This window comes from Cynocephalus volans, chromosome 5, assembly GCF_027409185.1.
Source record: "Cynocephalus volans isolate mCynVol1 chromosome 5, mCynVol1.pri, whole genome shotgun sequence".
NCBI classification, from domain to species: Eukaryota; Metazoa; Chordata; class Mammalia; order Dermoptera; family Cynocephalidae; genus Cynocephalus; species Cynocephalus volans.
In genome coordinates, this window is record NC_084464.1 from 102,467,728 (window position 1) to 102,473,453 (window position 5,726).

Sequence of the window (5,726 nt, forward strand, 5' to 3'; positions counted from 1 at the left end):
CTTTCAACCTGGTCTGTGAGCACAAGACCTTACCAGGTTGACATGCTTCGAGGCCATTTTTCTTATGGGCAAAAACACCTCGACTCTATGATCGAACCTAGGGAACTGAACACTCTTGTACATTACCTTTTAATGTAGCTGGCACCACGCCCGATTCATTTTTATATATACTGTGGCAGAAAGCCAAAAGCTGAAGTATTCTATACAGACGGTACTCTCAAATTTCATACATTGGCAACGTGATCCTTCCTCAAGAAGAAGTATGTTCTCCCCTAGGAAACACTCCCACTTCGGAAAAGGGGTGAGTTCAGACTACGGAGGAACCAGGGTCAAACCGAGCCAACTCTAGCCTTGAACGGCATTTCAAGCAGGCCAGCGTCTTGCCCGAACCTTCTCAGAGTATTCCAGGCTTGGGTCTCACTAAGCGCCGCCGAGGGTTCCGCTTCGGGCAAACAGGATGTTTGAAACAGAATGGCCAGTCTGGATCGGTAGCGAAAGGCGACCCCTTATCTGACCCCGCAGCGGTCTCTCTTTTTGTTAGCCTCCACACAGTGCGCCCCCTCCCGGGGACACTTGCTCAGCTCTACTTCGCCCAGTTAGTCCCAATATTTCATTTTTTCCCCATGACCTTTAGGAAAAAGTGGCGAGGGGGTCTAGTTTCGCCCGGCTCCTCCTTTCCCTCAACTACAAGATGGCCTCCAGAAAAGGACATAAGCAATGCAGTTCCTCGTAAAGAATATTTTGATTCCATGGTGTTTTAATATGAACAACGTTCACGTATCAAAAGTACTCATTTCCAGGCGAGGAGCTACAAGTTACAAGGAAAACAAAAATGTCCCAAAAATACAGTAATTATTTCTTAATTAAATCTTGGGAAATGACTTTCCAGAGAGTATCATGAAATTTTTGCGAGACTGAAGAAAGAGTGTACTAAGTATCCATATTGTTTCATTGGGAATTTGTGCAAAAGAAATAGCAAATTATGGGCCGGCCCGTGGCTCCATCGGGAGAGTGTGGTGCTGATAACAAGGCTACGGGTTCGGATCCCATATACGGATGGCCGGTTCGCTCACTGGGTGAGCGTGGTGCTGACAACACCAAGTCAAGGGTTAAGATCCCCTTACCGGCCATCTTTAAAAAAAAAAAGAAAAAGAAATAGCAAATTACAGTAGAAACAAAACAGTAGAGATACAGCTAGATAGATAAAAATAAAGATAGATGTGAGAATATAGATGCCCTTTGCATGAAATTCAGTCTTCCTTAATTAAAAAACACACTTAAAACGCAGATAGTCCTTGATTAGCATTAGAATAAAGTTCTCACTAGTCAAAGATCTGCCATTCTTCAAATACCAGTGGCCCTCAAAATAAAATCTATCTTGGGAGAAACGTTCACTAATTACACCTGGTAACACCGTGATCTTAGTTCATGAAGATAGTCCTAGTCAAAAGGAGAGCTCCATTTCTTTGACCCTTTCCCTCGTTTCCACTTAGCACAAAGACTACTCAACAGTCTAATATGATTTCTAAAATCACTTTAAAGATTAAACTAGAAGGACATATGAGTATACCATGTTATCAGTAGTTACCTGATTTTGCTTTGTGATTTTACTTTTTTTTTTTTTTGCATAGGGCCTGATTTTCAAGTTTACTTCTCTGAGAAACATTCTGATCAGAGAAATAGTTTATCTTCTCAGTGAAACCTGATTGCCCTAGTGAAACTGTCCTATGTTCCTACTCTCTATAATTGTCCTGTAATTGTTTGCTTGTTTCCCTAGTAAAGTTTAGGCAATTTTAAGGTAAGAATTTTTTTTTTCCACCTCTGCCCTCTAGCTGTCCAGCATACTGCTTAGCAAACAGAAATTTTTACATTTGTCAAATGGCTGAATCAGTATTTTGAACGATGACCCTGATGTAGGCCAATTATTTTTGAAATCCATTGCCAAAAGGAAAAGATTATTAAATACCTCACATTTTGTTCCTTGTGCCAGTTTAACGAGACACTCTCAGCAATCACTATTTGCCAGACCAGAAAATGAGTTTTATTGTTCCATTTCCCTTTCCTTAACCACTCTTTTCTAGGATTTCCCTGTAACATGATCTGATGGAGACATCAGGCAACTGTATGTATTTCAACACTAAATTTTCTCAGAATGTGTTTTTGAGTTAAAGTGTCTACTCAAATGGCTGTCATGTGCATGAACTGCAGTTTGGTCATTCTGCACTCTGATTATCAAGTGCTATAGCACCCACCATCTTGTCAGTCTTACTTGGCAATCTGCTGTTAATGATGAACAATCAGTGGACTCTGTAAATTAAGTTTTTTTTATTAACTTACTCAGTTTGCACAGTGTATGTAGTAGAAAATTCTAGGGGAGGATATGTTTAAGTTAGTACCTTGTGTTTCTTTCTTTCTTTTTTTTTTTTTTTCCCTGGTGGCTGGCTGGTATGGGTATCCAAACTCTTGACCTTATTGTTATCAGTATCATGGTCTCCCAAGTGAGCTAATCAGCCAGCCCCAGTACCTTGATTATGGAAAGAAATGATCCTTAAAGTAAAATGGAAAAAAAGCTATATAAGATGAGATGTGTAAAAGGTATGGAAATAGAAACCATTCCTGCTTCTCAATATCTGAATTTTTATAGTATTAGGTTCCACATCACAACCATTTAAAAACTTAATAAAAATTTAAAGCTGTGGCATATACATACATACAATAGAATATTATTCAGCCTTAAAAGGGAATGAAATTCTTATACTTGCTACAATATGGTTGAACCTGAAAGATATTATGCTAGGTGCAATAAGCCAGACAGAAAAGGACAAATATTGTATAATTCTGCTTATATGAGCTACCTAGAATAGGCAAGTTCACAGAGACAGAAAGCAGAATGGACATTGCCAGGAGTTGAGAGGGGAATAGGGAATTACTGTTTAATAGCTAGAATTTCTATTTGGGATGATGAAAGGGGTTCTGAAAAATGAATAATGGTCCGTTTTCTGTTGCTTATAACAGAATACCTGAAACTGAGTAATTTATAAAGAAATAGAATTTGTTTCTTACAGTTTTGGAAACTGGGAAATCCACAGTCCAGGGGGTGCATCTGGTGAGGGCCTTGTTCTTGGTGATACTCCATAGCAATGTAGGGTATCACCTGGAGAAAGGCTAAGCAAGAGAGAGCTAACCACCTCATTTGCTCTCCTCTTAAAGCCATCAGAACCGTGACCATTACACCCATTTTAAACCATCAATGGATTAATCCACTCACAAGGGTGTACAGTCCTCACAATCTAATCACCTCTTAAAGGTCCCACCTTTCAATTACCATAATAGGATTTCCCACCCTCTCTTAACACTGTTACAGTGTAGATTAAGTTTTCAGTACATGAACCTCTGGGTGATGCATTTAATCCATAGCTGTGAGGTTTGCAAAACAATGTGAATGTACATAATGCCACTGAATTGTACACCTAAAAATAGTTTAAGTGGTAAATTTTATATTTTACCACAATAAATAATAAAGGATTTAAAATATTAAAGCTAATAATATTTAAAACTATTAAAATATTTAAAGCTACAAGCATATTACTACAAATTGCAACTCTTTAATTCTTTAGTAATATGGTTACTTAAGACTCTCCTAGAAAGTAGTGAGGGCATCTGGCATAATGAAGTATGAGGATATAAAATAATAATTATTCAACAATGAACCTTACTGGACTTTATGCAGGTATTGGTCATTTAGGCCAGATTGGAGAAAGGTAAACCTATTATTTTCAAAGACTGCATATTCTTACCTAAAATCTTTTGTGATTCAAACTACTATTTCTGTAGTTAATTCATTTGTATGACGAGGTAAATATTATTATTAGTGTTCACCAGTAACTGATTCTTTACAAACTTATAGCACACAGAAGATTGCATTTCTAAGCTTCCTTAATGTTAGGGAGGACTCTGTGAATTAGTTCTGGCCGATGCTCTGCAGGTTAAGTGATGAAGTCATTTCTAGGCCTATGCTTACAAGAAAGACCTGGTGCACTATCACCAGACTGCCTATTTTAGATGATGCAGAATGTTTCAGACAATGCAGATACAGGTTGGCAAATCTTCTGTCAGCCTGGATCACTGAGTTTCTTCAAGGGAAACAGTTGTCAGAAAGATGCCCAAGTCTGCAAAGGACTTTGTAATTACCAAAAAATAAGCTGCTGAGATTCTGGGGTCATTTGTTAATACAGAATAAGACTAACATATCTTGAGACAAATACAGATATTGGTAACAAGAGTTGGGTGCTGCTGAAATGAAGAACCTAAAAGGAAAAGCATTAGCTGAGAGGTTGGTTGGCAGACATAGAAAACTAATATTAGAGGCTAGAGATATAGCACTTCACATTGTGTAGCACTAAAACATTTGATGTAACTGTTACCCACAGTAAGCTAGGAGACAGATAATGTACATAATGAATTTTGAGCTAGAAGAGGTTGAAAAACAAGATAGAGTGGGTGCTTTTGGATGCATTTGGCAAGGTATTGTAAGAAAGAGTAGAGCTCAGGAAAGAATGGTTGGCTTATTAAAGCCAAGACAAGAGGGAATTGGAAGAGCCAAAACTTCTGAGCCTCATGGGGTTGGGCTTTTCAACTCCAAGCAGTAGGAGATAAACTTGAGGAAGTTTTTAAGTGCCAAAGGGTCATTAAAACTCAGCTTTGCAGCAAAGATCATAACTAAGGATGCAGATTTCATAACTATTTTGGAAAATTTTGCAATGGATTAATTAAGGGTATGAAACCTTAATTTTTTTCTTCACTTGGGAAAAAAACATGCGTTTGGGTGAAAATGTGGTTAAAAGTTTGTCTCTCCCATCAAAGTGCCTACCATAATGTCAGGCCAGAGTGTGGGGTCAGGAAAGCAAAGAAATTTAGCTAGCCCAAAGAAATATTTCTCTCAAAAACCTGTGGCATGATTACTGGCATATGAATGACTGGAAACAGATGAGAGGCCTACTAAGTTTGTAAGAGCTGTACTAGAAAAGAAACCATAACCTTGGCTAAAAGAACTTGTGACTGTTCCAAATTTAAAATAACTTCAGCCCCCAGTCATCTAGGAAATTGTCTTGAAGTTGTGCAAGTCCCAAGGATGGCATCTTCCTCAACAGCCACTCAGATGTAGACAAGGAAGTTAATAAAAAAAGATCTTTCCAGAGGATAGAGTCTGAGATCACAGAATGATGCACAAGGGAATCCCTCCTAGAGAATAGAGTCTCATCATGAACATACCCCATGCCTGGAGCAAGGGACCCTGACAGTATCTCCTTTTCTTCTTACCCTTTCTGAATGAGCATGTTTGTTGTGATTACAGTTCCACCTGTTCCACCACTGTACATTAAGTATGTGGAAAATAGAACATATCCTTTTGGTTACTGGATCTCCAGACCAGTGGGAACAACATCCAGACCTGACAGCACTTTTAGAGAGCCTGGTCTTGGAAGATAAAACTTTGCCTGGATGGACACTTTTGAGGAAGTGTCCTTTAAAGGGGAAGCCATGTTCCATGTGTAAAGAGTAAGCTGAGTATGTAGTAATCAGAAGGGTAGATTGTGATAGATAGTTCTAGTAAACTCACATATCCCATTCTTGCTGTTTTCTGAGCCCATGGGAGGCTATTTCCTATTCTAACCTTCCTTGCAATTAGGCAGGGTCATGTGACTACTTCTGGCCAATGGGTTGTGAGA